The sequence below is a fragment of the Myxine glutinosa genome, chromosome 8, assembly GCF_964187855.1.
Source record: "Myxine glutinosa chromosome 8, kmMyxGlut1.1, whole genome shotgun sequence".
NCBI classification, from domain to species: domain Eukaryota; kingdom Metazoa; phylum Chordata; class Myxini; order Myxiniformes; family Myxinidae; genus Myxine; species Myxine glutinosa.
In genome coordinates this window covers 163,347,837-163,366,087 of record NC_136268.1, presented here as the reverse complement: position 1 = coordinate 163,366,087, position 18,251 = coordinate 163,347,837, and the positions used below count along the sequence as shown (strand labels likewise).

Sequence of the window (18,251 nt, the reverse complement as noted above, 5' to 3'; positions counted from 1 at the left end):
TTTTGTGTGCGCGTCCGTAATTATTAGAATCATGCTGCCCTTAATAGGCCCGGCATAATCGAGATGTAGGCGATGCCACGGTTCGCTGGGCCATTCCCAGGGATGCAGTGGCGCTTTCGCAGGTGTATTCCGGGTGCTCTGGCAGGGGTAACAATGTCGAACATGATGTTCGATATCAGCATCAAGATTCGGCCACCACACAGTTTCTGGCGAGTGACTTCATCTTCACAATCCCGGCGTGACAGTCATGGATTTCATCCATGACCCTGGAACGCAGATTTTTCGGGATCACGACACGACATCCCCAGAGTAGGCAACCATTTTCCACGCTGAGTTCGTTTTTACGTGCTTTAAAAGCCGCAAAATCTGGGTCACCCTCAGGTAGCAAATGCCATCCAAGCTGTACAGCCTGGACAGTTCTGGACAGAACGGGGTCTCGTCGAGTATGAGTGCGGATCTGGCCGGAATCGACAGCACAATCTTCCAGATGATCCATCAGTGCGATAATGGATCCTGGTGTAGGCGAATCATCAACGGATTCTGGAAGGGGTAACCGACTCATGGCATCTGCATTTGTGATAGACGAACCGGGCTTACAACATATGGTGTAGTCATAAGCAGCGAGAAACAGGGACCAGCGGATGATCCTGGGCGGTAGTGTGTCAGATGTCGCCTTAGTTGGACCAAACAGACTGCTCAGCGGCTTGTGATCAGTGCGAATCGTGAAATGATGTCCAAGAAGGTACTGGCGAAATTTGCCGATGCCGAAAACGATTCCCAATCCTTCCTTGTCAAGTTGGGAATAGTTTTTCTCTGCCTGGGACAACGTTCTGGATGCAAATGCAACCGGTCTTTCCGTACCGTCAGGCATCACGTGTGATAATACACTCCCCACTCCATACCAACAGGCATCGCATGTCAGCACAAGATCCTTCTCTGGATCAAAATGAACGAGAACATTGGACGATTTGAGCAGATCCTTAGAGGTCTGGAATGCTGATTGTTCAGTAAACCCCCAGCTCCAGGAGACTCCTTTCCTCAAAAGCCGATAAAGGGGGCCCAAAACGTCGGTCACATTCGGGATGTAACGACCATAGAACTGAAGCAAACCGAGGTATGACTTCAATTCGGTCACATCTCGTGGAGCAGGAGCATCCTTGATAGCTCGGACTTTCTCATCTGTCGGGTGTAGACCCTCGGCATCAATCGTATGACCCAGGTACGTGACTGATGGCACCATAAACTTGCACTTGTCTCGACGCAAACGTAGGCCGGAGTCCGAAATCTTCTTCAGAACTCTCTCCAGGTTCTGTAGATGTTCCGCGTCCGTACGACCAGTAACCAGAATATCATCCTGGTAACAAACGACGTTGCGTTCGGCAGCAAACAAACTGTCCATGACACGCTGATAAATTCCAGGTGCAGATTTCACTCCAAAACTAAGTCGGTGGTACCTGTACAACCCACGATGCGTGTTGATGGTAAGATACTGTTTCGAATTCTCGTCCAAGCAGAGCTGTAGATAGGCGGATTTGAGATCGAGTTTCGTAAAAGTCTTGCCTCCCGTGAGACGAGCATAGAGGTCTTCGATCCTCGGGATTGGATATTTATCCAATGAAGAACACCTGTTCACGGTCATTTTATAATCTCCACATATGCGGATGGACTGGTCCGATTTTATGACCGGAACGATGGGCGCCGCCCATTCGGCATACTGGATTTGCTCGATGATCCCCAGATTTTCAAGATGATCCAGTTCCTTGTCAATCCGCTCACGCAGGGCGAAAGGGACTGGGCGAGCCCTGCAAAATATAGGATTGGCATCCCGGTCAACCCTGAGTTTAGCCGTATGTCCTTTCAAGGTTCCAAGCTCATCCTTGAAGACATCCGGGTACGTATCCAGCACATTTTTGAGTGTGTATGCTGCGGTAGGAGAAACGTTGGCTGCCCGGAGTTGATGAATGCTTTCCCACTTCAGTCGAATTATGCTCAACCAGTTCCTGCCGAGTAAGGAAGGGCCCTTTCCAGGAATGACGATCAGGGGTAGGTGAAACTCACGGTTATCGTCGCCCACCGTGACGTCACATGTACCGCAGGGAACAATCTTCTCACCTGTATAGGTGGAGAGTCCATAGGTAGTAGGTTTCAGATGGGGTCGGTCAGCATCACTCCACAGGTTTGTGAAAACAGCATGGCTGATGAGCGAGACGGCCGCACCAGTGTCGACCTCCATTTGCAATGGTCGATTGTTGACAACATTGGCAAGAAGAGGGTCCCGCCTATGGTGAGAATCAATATGAAGCAGGTCATACGATTCTGAGTTGTCGGAAACAGAGCTCACCTGGTCAAGCTCGGGTTCCTCCGAACCGATAAACTGATGAATCTTGTCAGCAGCTTTTCCTTTTCCCAATTTGCGAGTGATGCAAGCTGGAGCAATATGGCCAGTTTTCGAACAGAAATGGCAAGTGGCATCTTTGAACCGACATGTCTCCGGAGGGTGCTTTCCGTTGCACCGAAAACAGTTGTTGTGGGTTTGAGACTGCACTGGCTTCTGACGAGGAGCCTTGTTCCAACGTTTTGGCTGAACATGATCCAACCGATTCACAGCAGGGCTGGTACCAGACGAGCGAGTGGCACCGATGCTTGTAGCGTTGCGTTCAGCACTTTCCATGGAAATGGCGGTGTCTCTGGCATTTTGGAACGTCAGTCTTCTCTCAGCAAGCAGGCGTCTACGAGTGCGGTCATCGGACATGCCAACCACCAGCAAATCACGAAGCATGTCATCGATCGTGTCCCCAAACTCACACAGATGTGACAGTTTTTTGAGGTGTGCAATGAAGTCTGTGATCGACTGACCTTGCTGCTGTCTGCACATGTAAAAATTAAACCGACACAGGATGACTGAAGGAGATGGGTTGCAATGTTCCTTCAAAGCGGCCTTGAGCTCTGCATACGTGAGCTCCTGGATTGTCCGAGGCCGAATCAGGTTTTTAACGAGTGTGAACGTCTCACCTCCGCAAACGGACAGGAAGACGGCCTTCATCCGGCCTTCGGTCGCGATGCCGTTCGCCTCGAAGTAGAAACACAACCGCTCAGAATACGTGTCAAAATCCCCCTCATGAGGGTCGAATTCATCGATATGGCCGAAAGAAGTCATGGTCTAGATGTTTATCCTCGTCGCCATGTAAAGTATCTCGACAAACTGCGATCAATTGTCGTACGCGTTTATTCACTCTGCCGATCAAGGCCCGATTCACAGCCGCGCCATCCGAGGTCTGGCGTAGGGATACAACCCGGTCCCGGTGTAGGGATACAACGGTGAATATTTGCACTGCATACATGACACTGTCGCCAATATTTACTCGTCAATTGGTCGTGGCACTGACCTCTTAGGTGTGTCTGGTTTTCCCTTCACCCGTCAATTGGGTGTGGCACCAATAACAATAAATTTATCACCATTTCTGGCTCCATAGCACACTACGCTGCTATGGCTGGCACACACTGGCGACAGAGATCATCATAATGGCCTTTCACATACATATGACACACTTTTCGTGACAGGAATTTAACATATGGCCTCACCCACAAATAAGAGGTGCTTATGTACACAATATTACTCTGACTATCTTGTCTATAAATTACATACTCTGTAAGTAATGGTTACCATATTTGAATTAAAAAAAAATAAGGGGGATGGAGGATTTTGTAACAAAAAAAAATAAAAAGAGAATATCTATCAGGTTGTACCAACTCGTGTTGTATTAATGTGTTTATATACACTGTATACTCCATGTCATCTATATTGATTATTAATAAATAAGAACAAGTGTAATAGCCTCAAAAATCAATGTTATAATCTTACTATAATTCTACAAATGTCCGTCTGTCCGTTCAAAGGTACCGCAAAAACGGCTGAACCGATCGCAACGATATTTTGGGTGGGTATTCCTGGGACCCCTGGGAGTAAAATAGGCTATATTGTTTTTCCAATTTTTCAAAGTTTTCCAATTTTCCAAACACAATGGAATAATATTGACCGATATGAACAGTGATGTGGCTTTTATTGAAATTCTACAAATACTGTTTAGATTTTGATGACAATTAAGAACCTGCCGCGAATGCGGAAGTGGACAGATGATGGCAATGTGCAGGTTTGATAATATCCAAATACAACAATCATTCAATCGTAATGTTAAATCGTTAAACGTTAATCGTGTTAATCGTTTTGTTAAAGTATCAATTGATGATTGGAATTGAGTGAACACAATTACGATTTTGAAGTCGTAATTGTATTCACCCAATGGTACGGAACTTCACATCAGGATTTACATATTTGTTTATGTCACGAATGTTGTTAAAAGTTTATTTTTTTTCATGTTATTTCATTTGTTATGCCGTTTGGAATGAAAAAAAGAGATATCAAGTTCAAGTGAATGACGAAATGCCGTGATGGTTTCTACTTTCTAAAAGAGAATTCGCGGATCGCCATATGCAGATTTGCCATTGACTAGGTGTGGAACAAACGTACCCGTTTGTTTGCCAACGGGTATGTCTTTCACGAACTTGCTGTCCATGTCTAACGTGTGACTGAAGGTGCTACAGGAATGTGTAATTTATTGGTTTCATGCTTTAGCATTCACCGTTTCTGCATTGTCTGTTTGCTTCTGGCCTCCCACCCATGGGTAGCACGGGTACCTCACCAGTTATTCAAATTTCAATGTTACCTCTTTACATGTAGTGAGTCCTTTCCTTTCACCAGGCCTTCTTACAACCTCGATTAATTTTGACTGCAAACTGCCATTCTTTTAGTCGAAAAACTGAATGATTTCCTGAAATATCATGCTTGTCCGAGTCTACATGACATTGTAAATCAATATCACCTTTATTTGCCACAGAGACATAACAGCTCTACATAACAACGATTCGGTTCCCATTCTTCTCGACCACTTCAAAAACACGGGAATTTTGTCTTTAGTTCTGCAGCGAATTTACACTTTCATTTTGTCATTGTAAAAAAGAAAATCAAAACAAAATAAAGCAATTGTATGTACGGTATAATGGTGCGGACTCAGAAAAGACAATGAATCACGGACAACACTCTACTGGACTCTCTCACTGCGAGGTTGGACGGGGCGTGGACGCGTGATGTTCAAACACATCCATTACACCATGACGGAGTAGAACAGACTTATAGCAAAATGTCCGAGTCCAAACATTACATAAACGCATTTTATCACTATAAGAAAAAAGGTTTAAAAAAGTATCCCAAATCTTAAATGGCAATATCCCAAACATTTTTAGATATTTTAAAAATCTGGCCAGATGGTGATTTAAGTACCTAAATTGGAGGACATATCCAGGAAACACCGGATGTATGGTAACCCTTCATACGCTGCCTCCTCAGCATGACATTTTACAAGATGACTTACTCTGACGAGTCCCTGTTACATGGCAATCAAACCAACTCGAAACACACGGAAATATTACACTTACCACAGTCTAGCTATTAGTGTGGTTCTTAGCTACAGTCACGTGAAAAAGTAAGTACACCCCATGTAAAGTTTTGACTTTTTCAAAATATTTCAACACACAGCGATTTGATCATTTCAACAATATTGAGAGATAAAGGTGATATAATATAACAAATATCGTGAAACATTTACATTTTGTAGTCCATTGTATAAATTAAATAAACATAAATGCAAATTTCGCATGTGGAAAAAGTAAGTACACCCAGACATTTATCACTAGTTCAAATACCTAAAATTAGAATCAGGTGCACCAGCTCAGGTGCAAATGATTAGAACATCGTTAGAGAGGATCTTGGAGGAACCTGTCTTATTTAAACCTCAGTCATTTAGTTTGGTTTGCTCTTTGTTGTTGAAGTGGGCGGCATCACCATGCCTATATCAAAAGAGCTCTCTGAGGCCTTCAGAAAGAAGGTTATAGATGCCTACGAGTCTGGGAAGGGATTTAAAAAGATCTCCAAGCAATTTGAAATCAATCATTCGACTGTCTGGAAGATCATCGACAAGTGGAGAAGATTCCAAACAGCGAACTTGTTCAGGCCAGGCAACCCCAGCAAGTTCAGCCCGAGAGCAGACCGCAAGATGCTGAAAGAAGTCTCGAAGAACCCCAGAATGTCATCACGGGACCTACAGGTAGCTCTTGCCACTGTCGATGTCAAAGTGCATGAGTCTACTATTAGAAAGAGGCTGCACAAATTTGATCTACATGGGAGGTGTGCCAGGAGGAAACCTTTGCTGTCCAGAAAGAACATCAGGGCAAGACTAAAGTTTGCCAATGAACACCTAGGCAAAGACCAGCACTTCTGGAACAATGTGCTCTGGACAGATGAGTCAACGGTAGAGCTATTTGGCCACAGTACCAGAAGACATGTTTGACGAAAACCAAAGACAGCATTTGACCACAAGAACCTGAATACCAACTGTAAAGCATGGTGGTGGAAATATTATGGTTTGGGGCAGCTTTGCTGCATCAGGGCCTGTGCAGCTCACCATCATATAATCCACTATTAATTCTACATTGTACCAGAGGGTGCTTGAGGATAATGTGAGGCCATCTGTCGAAAAGTTGAAGCTCAACCAAAGGTGGACCTTGCAACATGACAATGACCCTAAACATACCAGTAAATCCACCAAGGAATGGCTGAAAAGAAAGAAATGGAGGGTTCTGGAATGGCCAAGTCAAAGCCCGGATCCAAATCCCATCGAGATGTTGTGGGGGGATTTCAAACGAGATGTGCGTGCAAGAAACCCCTCAAACATCGCACAGCTGAAAGAATTCTGCATGGAGGAGTGGGCAAAAATTTCTACCAGTCGATGTCAGAGACTGGTAGACAGTTATAAGAAACGCCTACTTGAGGTTGTTTCTGCCAAAGGGGGCAATACCCACCTATTAGAGCCAAGGGTGTACTTACTTTTTCCACATACGAAATTTGCATTTATGTTCATTTAAATTATACAATGACCTACAAAATGTAAATGTTTCATGATATTTGTTATATTATATCACCTTTATCTATCAATATTGTTGAAATGAAGATCAATTAGCTGTATGTTGAAATATGTTGAAAAAGTCAAAACTTTACATGGGGTGTACTTACTTTCACGTGACTGTACATAAGGCAAAACAAAAAATTCAATTGTTTTACTCCTATCCTTTAATATTTTTGGTATCGAGGTAAAACGTCTGGCTGTGAAACAATTTTTGAATACATCAAGTTTTAGGGGTTGCACATTGACTCATGGTTGCCAGCCACTCAATGTTTGTGCCCGATAAGCGTTGTGCCCGAAAAACGTTTATTTCCTGCAATCAGGAAACCTCTTGCGATGTTCTGTCACAACTTGAAGCAGATACTGGGTTTGCTGTTCGTCCCTCGTCAGGAGACTATTGTACTCTTCAATGAGAGCAACTGCATACACCAGAGTACAGCTGTACTGTATTCAATTAACTTAAAAACAACTTCAAAATGTGGAGTACATAGCAAGGTCATAGGTCAACTGTAATGGTCAAAATCACAAGTATAGCAGTGGAGAATAAATAATCAACTCCAAACATTTATGCGAACAAAATATGTGAAATTACAAACTCTGTGTGCAACCCCTAAATTTAGTCCAAATGGCTTAAAATTTCACCACAAGGGAATTGTCATACAAAAATGTTTTTTTAAGTGTTAGGGGCATGACTTTTCTAACTTTCATTTTTAAGAACCACCCTACTAGTTATGGATCCCTCTCTCCACCTTCCACGTGACAGCATATAGAGTAATTCACGAGCACATCTGCAGAAAATTAAATATCCCAGTTCCAGAAAATTAATGGAAACATGAACCAAAACCAATCATTGACAACAAGGACATAATAGGCCGACTCAGCCTGTCATCCTTCCGAAGTCGGCGAAATGAGTACTAGTTTATAGGTAATAGGGGCACTGCATCAGTGGCACAACCACGTCGTCAGTTAATGATGCTACCTGCATTCATGTCAAAGAAGAAGAAGTAGGACATCATGCTCATGTACGACCTGATGTCGAGCATGAACATAGAAAAGAAACCATTGCGACTGGATATATTACTCAGGTACAAAAAGGAAAAGCAGGCATTGCTAATTGCTGTACCCAGTGATTTTGGCCTAAACAACACATAAATCACGAAAATGACCAAATACCAAGACCTCAAAAATGCAGTGAAAAGATCCTGGAAGTTGAAGAACGTTAAAATTATACCGGTGATAATTGGAGCAATGGGAATGATGAAGAAGAGCCTCACCTAGATGTTAACGCCATCCCTGGGAATATTACTCGGTACAAACAAACTGCAGTAGGAAGCTGTCCTGGGTGACGATCCTGAAAAGAGCCATCAAAACAAAACTTTGCAAATAAAAAAAACTACACAAACTGGTCCATGAATAATGATCTCTTACTGAAACGGAGGTGGATACTTCAAGACGTGGGATGATTCTGTTACACCTTTTGAAACCCGCATACGCAGATAACAACCAATGACACCCACACCTTGGGGTGACAGATATTATATTATTTGAAATGCTTTTTAATAATCTTATACTCAGTGATAGAAATGCACAGTCGTTTGTTTTCTGGAAGATGGAAAATACAGGTTTGGAGTTATGCTACTGGCGACAAGGCAGATAATTGTCTTTGTGGAGAAGCACATGGAGTTAAGATGTCTGAAAAACATGTACCGTGCCTTCAAAAGCCAATTGCACGCAAGAACTACATCCAAATCCTTTGTAGAATTCCATTCCATTGAAGCAGTAACCACTGACCATAGCAGACATCTTTACCAATTGGAAGTCAGTGGGAGTGTGGAAAAATCAAAATGTTGGAGACCCAGGCCATCCTTGAGATCTTCGAGCTGGAGAGAATGCCCAATTGATTTCAGATGCAATTATGCACAGCCCAAGGAAATCAACATGCCTAAGGTCCCATGAAAGTAGTGTCAAGAACAAGCTTGAGACAAATACTAAAATGTGATATTAAGGCATCCAGTTATAAAATTTAATTACAGCAGATTTTGACAAAATGATGATCAGCGCCATTGCACTGAATTTTGCATCCACTCAGTGACATGACGAGTGACTGCGAAGCGATAAACGTTGATGACTTATTTTCAGTGATAAGTGCCTTGTGTATCTCTCCAGGATGATTCACAAAACAAAATTGCCATTTTGAGTGAATGGTAAAACCTGTTATTTTTGCCGAACTGCCTTTGCACTCTCCAAAAATAACAATGCTCTGTGGCCTGAATAAGAGGTTGCAGGATCCCAAATAGGAGGAGCTGTTATGGCAACTTCAGAAAGGTGCATCCAAATGCTGAAAACATTCTTCTGGTGCCGTTAGTGTGCAACGTGCAATGAGCAGGAGCTTCCATTGATACTGTGCCACCCGGACATGTGCCACCGTACAATGAAGAACTAGTGTTTCTCATGAGGTCCGGAGTCGGTCTGCTTTGGTGCGCAGATGAAACAATTGATGGAATCAATGTAACGTTCACTGAGGTATGATAACCACTGTGGGAAGCAAGGCCAAGCTGATGTTTCAGGCATAAACCCTTTGTCGGAGCGAAATTCCTTCCATTGTTGGTGCCACAGTACATACATCTTGCGCTTCAATACAGGGTTTCAGAATCACTTCCCCAAACGTATCATTTCCAACAGATCTCACTTCCAAGGTCATAACAGGTCATAAGATGTTTTGGTGCTAAATTACATTCTTTGGAGTTATGTCAAACATGTCATCTTTTTTCCGACACCAATTATGATTCCGACACCATAAACACCAATGAAGACATGGAGTAATGTGTGGGATTTCAATATTCCCCTTAAACTCTGGGCACCAATTCAAATTGTTTGCACCAAACTGCATGTGTACACAAATACAGAATAATTAGAATGTTGTACATTTTGGTATATCTTACTAAATCCTCCTCAATATCCTCAGCCCTCAAGGGACAGGGACACTCATCGACCAGACACCAAGGTTCTGTCAACTCCAGTCGTCGGCTCTCAGGTACCCCTACCCTAAACCCTCTATGAGTCTCCAACAGCAGGGTATTTACCCATCCCAGCCTACGCAACTAACAAATCCCTCCTCGTCACAAATAGCTCTTTCCAGAGCAATAGCAATTTCAAAGTGTTGCCAGGAAGCAAATTCAAAAAAAAAATGATTTCAGTGGTAAAAAGAACAGTAACAAGTGCAGATACCTTCAAAGTACACCGCCCCCATGCCAAATAATTAAATATCCACAGCGCGGCATTGCCGGGGTGCCTCCGGCGCCCGGCAATACCGCAGTGCAGCTCATAGAGGCTGCATTTGGTGGGAGAGGTGCACAATATTTCATTGATTAATTGCATAATTAAAATCAACAAATAATGATCATAAAATATTTTCCTAATCAATTGGCTAACAGCATACCTAAACCACCAGTGCTTCATCCGAAGTTGTAACTTTTTGAAAGTTAATTAAATAAGACATTAATCGAAAAAATTAAATAATCAATTGATTAATCAATAAATCAAAAATATCCATTACAGCGACATCACTTGGTCACTCTTGTGTCCAAATATTAGCCTCCAAGCTCAAAAGATGCCTGAGATATTGCCCAGATGATAAAGAAAAATAAATTATAAAATACTTAAATAATAATTAATCAATTGCCTAATATAATACCTAAACCAGACAATTTGCCTAAACCAGACCACCATTTCATCCGAATCTGTAACTTTAAAAAACCTTTTTTGTCTTTTTTTTGTATACAGGATTGAGGCTCATGAAAGCTAACAATTATCACACAAAAAATCAAAGAGACACATAAAACATATAACAAGGGGAGTGGTAGACAAATGGGCAGAGAAGGGGAAGCACAAACACAACATTTGGGAGCAGGGACATCGGGAGATCTGTGGGAGGGAGAGGGCTTGGGGGAGGATGTGTGGGAAGCAGGGGGGAGGGGGGGGGGAGAAGTATAAAACACAAGGACACTGCAAGGACTTCCAGGAAAGAAGTTGGTATTTCAGAGTGGATCTGGGGTGAAACTAGCGGGGATGGAGAGAGGGATGGGTTTGGGACACAAGATTTAGAGGCAAACACAGAGATGAGGCATTCAGCTTTTTCACGTGCGGAGTCAGCCGTGTAGCCGTTTGAGGTAAGGGAGGGGATGGAGGGGGAACAAACACCAGAAACAGATTTGACCAGATGCCACCAGGATTTGGAAGAGGGAGACAGATTTGAGAGTCGAGAGATATTGTTTCCTGGCTCTCCTGAGGGTGGACACACACTTGTTTCGGGCTTTGTGAAAGGAAATGATATTTCTTTCCGTTGGATTTGCTTTCCAGGAGGCGAAGGCAAGTTGTTTCTGGGCAACTGCCTCACCACAAGATTCCGTGTACCATGGACGGGAGGAATGGTATGACAACTGAAGACGAGATGGGATAAATCTGTGCATGAGAGAGAGCAATTGACTTTGGAAGAATTCCCAGGATGAGTTGATGTCAGAGGCGGAAGAGATGGGAGACCATTCCAGATGATTGATGGCTGCTTGAAGACCGTGCCAGTTGGCCTGAGTGAAATGGCAGACTCGTCGACGATGAGGAGGCTCTCTGAGAATGGTCAGAGAGATGTCCACTTTAACAAGCACATGATCAGATGAGCCGATTGGAGCAGAAGAAGAGCAGCAGACATTTGCAGGGAAGTCAGTCATAACCAAGTCTAGAAAAGAGGAAGCTCCGTTGACTGAGATCCGGGTCGGGAAATTGACAGATTGTGTGAGTCCCAGTGAGTCACAGAAGTCCTTTTCTGAGGAGCCATGGCTGGTGAGAGAGGTACCCACACCCAGCCAACTGGCATGGTGACAATTTAAGTCACCACATATGAGGAAGAGAGAGTTGGGATGAGTAGATAGAAGTTGGTCCACATTATCAGACAGCGAGATGTAGATGGAGTCATCACTGTTTGGTGGATGGTACAACATACAAATGAACAAAAGGTGGGAGCGAAGGGGAAGCCGTAGCCAGAGGTACTCCTGGGGGTGAGGTGGAGAGAGGGCAGTGCAGGGAGAGTGAGGAAGAGTTTTCAATAAAGATAGCAACCCCACCTCCAGAACGAGGCTCAGGTCTATCATACCGTAGGATGGAGGAACCCGGGAGAGATATTAAGGAAACAGAGACATCATGAAGGAGGAAAGTTTCTGTTAAGCAGATCAAGTCTGGTTTGTCAGAAGCAACCTGAATGGAGAAATAAGTCAAGTTTGAGCGAAGGCCCCGGATGTTTGAGGTCCATACCGTTAATGAAGAGGAAGGGGGAGCATCGGACACAGAACAAGGGGGGGGGGGGAGGGGTAGAGTAAGACGTGGAAGAGGAGGAAGACGTAGGGAGAGCTGTTGAAAGTGTGTCAGAGATTTCAGAAATCATTTCAGGTAATTAATAATATCATTAATAGCATAATGAAATAATTGATCGATAAATGGATTAATCAATAAATCTAAAATAGCCTTCACAGCCAAATCACTTGGTCATTGTCATGTCCAAATATCAGCTTCCCAGCTCAAAAGGTCCTGATGAAGGTGCCTGAGATAATACCGAGAAGAGAAAGGAAATAAATAAGTACTTAATTATTCAGAAACAGATTTGTTTCTCCTCAAAGTAACTCATCAATTAATTGATTAATCAAAAAACAAAAAATACCGTTTTTTCCAAAGCAATTTCTCACTATTGTGCTGCAATTTCAGCTTCCCAGCTCAAAGGATGGCTGAGATATTGCCCGGACAGACAAACAAACAAACAAGAAGATGTCATGTAGAGTACGATACTTGCAAAATTCCCTCCCTCCCCCAAAAGGTTTCCATTGAGACAGCAAATTGTCCATTTCATCAAGATTACATTTCATCATTAAATTTCATTTAATCAAAATTGACGATCTTGATCAAAGATCGGGTACCCACTGAACTGACAAGTGACGATTTTTCAGATGAGAAATGATGATTTTAGGAGTTTGACCTTGAGTTGACCTTTTGACCTTAATAGTTGGTTTCCCAATTCATTGATGCACTATACAAATGCTGTTCAATTTTCAAGTCAGATGAAAATTGATGGGTTTTCAGATGAAAAATCATGATTTTTAAAGTTTGACCTTGAGTTGACCTTTTGACCTCAAAAATAGTTCGTTTACCAATTTAGTGACTCAATGTGCAAATGCTATTCAACTCTCAATTCAATCGGAGGAAAATTTACAGGTTTACAGATGAAAATAGGTGATTTTGGTAGTTTGACCTTGAGTTGACCTTTGACCTTTTTTTTGTATACAGAGTCGAGGCTCGTGAAAGAGCTAACATTTATCAAACAAACAAATCAAACAAACAAGCAAACAAAGTATCTAAAAAGGGGAGCGGTAGACAAGATGGGGAGAGAAGGGGAGGAAGCACACAAACACAACATTTGAGAGCAAGGACATCGGGAGATGTGTGGGAGGGAGAGGGCCTGGGGGTGGAGGGGGGGGCAGGATAGGTATAAAACGCAAGGACACCAAGGACTTCCAGGAAAGAAGTCGGCACCTCAAAAAAGTGGATTTGTGGTGAAATTAGCGGGGGTAGAAAAGATCAAGGTTTTGGATTGGGGAAGATAAGAGATGGTGGTGAACAGCCGTTTTAAAGACCAGGACGGAGGAGTGGGATTGAAGAGAGTGAGGGAGTTTGTTCCAGAGGCGGGAGAAAAGAGGAATGAAGGAGTGAAGGTGAGCAGAGAGTCTTGATTTTGGCAGTTTAACCAGAAGAGGGTTGCAGGCAGATCTTGTGCGACCTGTAGGAATATTTGGGGGACAGAGCCCAGAGAGAGCTAGGGGAGCAAGGCCGGAGAGGAGTCGGTAGAAGACGGAAAGACCACCAACCTGCCTGCGGTGAGTAAGTGAAAGGCCCTCGGAGATAGCATCATCGCGGGAGATTCCAATAATTCTGAATGCTTTGATTTCAACAGCGTGAAGACGAGCTAGGTGTGAGGCAGGAGCACCAGCCCAGAGGGGAGAGCAGTACTTCATTGAGCTGCGGATGAAAGCCTTGTATATGGTGAGGAGCTCAGGTGTGCCAAGGAAGGACTTTGCATGACGGAGGATGCCCAGTCGGTGACTGGCTTTGGAGGCCAGCTTGGAAATGTGGTTTTCCCAGGAAAGATCATGGCAGATAGTGAGACCCAAAAGCTTGATTGACAGAACTTCTTGGAGAGGATTATTCAGAAAGTAGATGGGAGGGTTGGTCAGTCGGTCTTTTCGGAGAGACATCGTAAGAGTGTGAGATTTGTCAGGATTGAAAGACATGTTCCACTTGTTTGCCCAGTCTGTGATTTTGTCCAGGTCTGCAGAGAGTGAGGAGGCTGCAGACTGCCGATCTGAGGGATGAGGAATGGAGCGGCAGAGAGTGGAGTCATCAGCAAAGAGACAGAGAGGATTTTCAAAAGAGTCAGAGAGATCATTGATGAAGACCAGAAAAAGCACAGGGCCCTGAACACTGCCTTGGGGAACTCCAGCCTGAACAGGAAGAGGAGATGAGAGAAACCCATTCAGGGCCACACGTTGACTACGACTCGAGAGGAAGTCCGCCAGCCATGCGTGGAGATTTCCATGGATACCAAAGGAGGAGAGTTTGGTGAGCAGAGTGGGGTGCCAGACCGTATCGAAGGCACGTGATATGTCGAGGGAGACAGCTCTAATTTCCTGTTTGGCATTGAGGACCTCCATCCATTGTTGAGACAGCAGAAGCAGCATGTACAGTGTAGAGTGACCTGGTCTGAAACCAAATTGATGATCAGAGATCAAGCCATTGGAGAAGAGGAAAGATTTCATATCCGAAGCGATGATGGATTCCATGACTTTGCTGATAATTGGGAGAAGGCTGATTGGTCTGAAGTTGCTAGGATCTGTTTTTGCACCTTTTTGTGCAAAGCGGTGATGTTGGCTGATTTCCAAGCAGATGGCAGTTGACCTTGAGCAAAAGAGAGGGTGAAGAGAACAGAGAGAGAGGGAGTGAAAGAGCAGAAGAACAGGATTTTAGGACCAGTGGGCTGATGCCGTCAGGTCCAGTTGCAGAATCAGAGTCGAGGGTTGACAGAAACTTTTCCACCTTGTCAGGAGGAAAGGTCACGGAGTCCAGGAGCAGGTGGGTACGACTGGGTACGATGGGTACAGAGAGGGATGGGTTTGGGACACAAGATTTAGAGGCAAACACAGAGTTGAGGCATTCAGCTTTTTCACGTGCGGATTCAGATGTGTAGCCGTTTGAGGTAAGGGAGGGGATGGAGGGGGAAAAAACACCAGAAACAGATTTGACCAGACGCCACCAGGATTTGGAAGAGGGAGACAGATAAGAGAGTTCAGTCTTGAGAACGGAGAGATATTGTTTCCTGGCTCTCCTGAGGGTGGACACACACTTGTTTTGGGCTTTGTGAAAGGAAATGATTTCCTTCCGTTGGATTTGCTTTCCAGGAGATGAAGGCAAGTTGTTTCTGGGCAACAGCCTCACCACAAGATTCCATGTACCATGGACGGGAGGAAGGGTGTGACAACTGAAGACGAGATGGGATAAATCTGTGCATGAGAGAGAGCAATTTACTTTGGAAGAATTCCCAGGATGAGTTGATGTCGGAGGTGGTAGAGATGGGAGACCCGTCCCGATGATCGATGGCTGCTTGAAGACCGTGCCAGTTGGCCTGAGTGAAATGGCAGACTCGTCGACGCTGAGGAGGCTCTCTGAGAATGGTCAGAGAGATGTCCACTTTAACAAGCACATGATCAGATGAGCCGATTGGAGCAGAAGAGCAGCAGCAGACATTTTCAGGGAAGTTAATCATAACCAAGTCCAGAAGAGAAGATGCTTCGTTGACTGAGATCCGGGTCGGGAAATTGACAGATTGTGTCAGTCCCAGTGAGTTGCAGAAGTCCTTTGCTGAGGAGCCATGGCTGGTGAGAGAGGTACCCACACCCAGCCAACTGGCATGGTGACAATTGAAATCACCACATATGAGGAAGAGAGAGTTGGGATGAGTCGATAGAAGTTGGTCCATATTATCAGACAGCGAGATGTAGATGGAGTCATCACTGTTTGGTGGACGGTACAACACACATATGAACAAGAGGTGGGAGCAAAGGGGAAGCCATAGCCAGAGGTATTCCTGGGGGTGAGGTGGAGAGAGTGCAGTGCAGGGTGAGTGAGGAAGAGAGTTTTTGATAAAGATAGCAACCCCACCTCCAGGACGAGGTTCAGGTCTATCATACCGGAGGAGGGAGTAACCTGGGAGAGATGCCAAGGCATCAGAGACATCATGAAGGAGGAAAGTTTCTGTTAAGCAGATCACGTCTGGTTTGTCAGAAGCAACCTGTATGGAGAGATCAGTTAAGTTTGAACGAAGGCCCCAGATGTTTGAGGTCCATACCGTTAATGAAGAGGAAGGGGGAGCATCGGATACAGAACAGGGGTTGAGGAGGGGTCGGATAATATGTGGAAGAGGTGGAAGAGGTAGGGAGAGCTGTTGAAGGTGTGTCAGATTTCAGAATAGCTCGGAGAAAGGGAAGGATGGGGCGGACAAAAGGTTTGATGGTGATTGGGTGAGGCACAATGAGGTGTTATTTGAGGACGGGGACGAGCGAGGCAGAAGGTTGGGGGAGATGGAGGTGAGAGTTGGAAGGGGGAAGAAGCGGGGAGGACGCTTTGAGGAGGGGGAGTGAGAGGGGGGAAATCGAGAAGAAATGAGGGTGGGGAGATTTGAAGGGGAGGGGCGAGGGGGGAGTTTAGGAGGGAAGGGACAAGGGGCAGGATTTGAAAGGGATGGGATATGGGGGAGATTTGGAGGGGAGGGGTGAGGGGGGAGTCTAGGAGGGGAGGGGCGAGGGGGAGTCTTGGAGGGGAGGGGTGCGGGGGGAGTTTAGGAGGGAAGAGGCAAGGGGGGAGATTTGAAAGGGATGGGTGATGGGGAGGATTTGGAGGGGAGGGGCAAGGGGCAAGATTTGAAAGGGATGGGTGATGGGGCAGATTTGGAGGGGATGGGTGATGGGGAAGATTTGGAGGGGAGGGTTATGGAGAAGATTTGGAGGGGAGGGGTTATGGGGAAGATTTGGAGGGGAGGGGTGAGATTGGATTTTAGAAAGTGTACGATTATTGGGAAATGAACATTTATTGCAAAATGAGTTTCTTGTGACCTTCGAGTCAAAAATACGTTTAAGGACGCTGGAGGGAGGATGGAGTGCAGGAGAGTTTAGGGAATGTATAGGGTCCGGCTGGGAAGTGTGACGATTTTCAGAAAACTCGTACACAGTTATTTTTCGTCGAATTTCAATTTTTTTTTTTTTTAAAGACTACATATATAATGCCATTGAATACACTGACAAAACATTTTAAAAATGTAATTCATGTTTGAATTGGGTATAACAATGCAAGTGGGGGGTCTAGCGCATGTGTGATGGCTGTTGGTTACTCGTTGTTAGGCACCATTTCAGTAGCCATGGAGCTGTGGATGATTGAACATCGTGTCTTTGTTGTCGAGACGTTTATTCAAACGGGTAGTTCGGTGGTGCTTACACAGCGCAGATTTCGTACTCACTTCAATGTTGGTCGACGTGGCGCCGTTCCCTCTCGAAACACAATATTGAAGTGGGTAAAAAACTTCAGGACAACTGGATCTGTGAGGCCGGGAGCAGCTCGGGGAGGTGATCGAACCTTTAGGACCCCTGAAAACATCGAAAGGGTTCGACAAGCTGTGGAGGCCAGCCCTCGTCGGTCAGCGGTACGGCACGCTCGCACTCTACGGATGTCAGACAGATCAGTTCGTCGAATTTTGCACTTGGACCTTCATTATCACGAGTACAAAATCATGGTGGTTCAAGAACTGCAGCAGAATGATTTCGTACGGCGGTTTACGTTCGCAGAAAGAATGCTGGAACTGCTGAGGGATGCTGCTGTGCTGAGAAATTCTGGAACTTTTCCGCGCGTCTGCAAGAATGCTTGGACAAGAACGGCCGCCATTTAGATGGTCATTTTTCAAACATGAATTACATTTTTTAAATGTCTTTGTTACAGTGTATTACATGGCATTATATATATGTCGTCTTTTAAAAAAATAAAAATTGAAATTCGACTAAAAATAACTGTGTACGAGTTTTCTGAAAATCGTCACACCTCCCTGACGGACCCTGTAGAAAACAGGCACTGCAAGAGATGGAATTTTTTTTGGGG

General features: G+C 44.6%; 1 protein-coding gene across 1 annotated transcript in view; it reads right to left on the bottom strand.

The window, feature by feature from the left end:
* Positions 1-18,251, bottom strand: part of LOC137433231 (glutamate receptor ionotropic, delta-1) — an 889,585-nt gene that overhangs the window by 708,988 nt on the left and 162,346 nt on the right. The window lies entirely within an intron of this gene.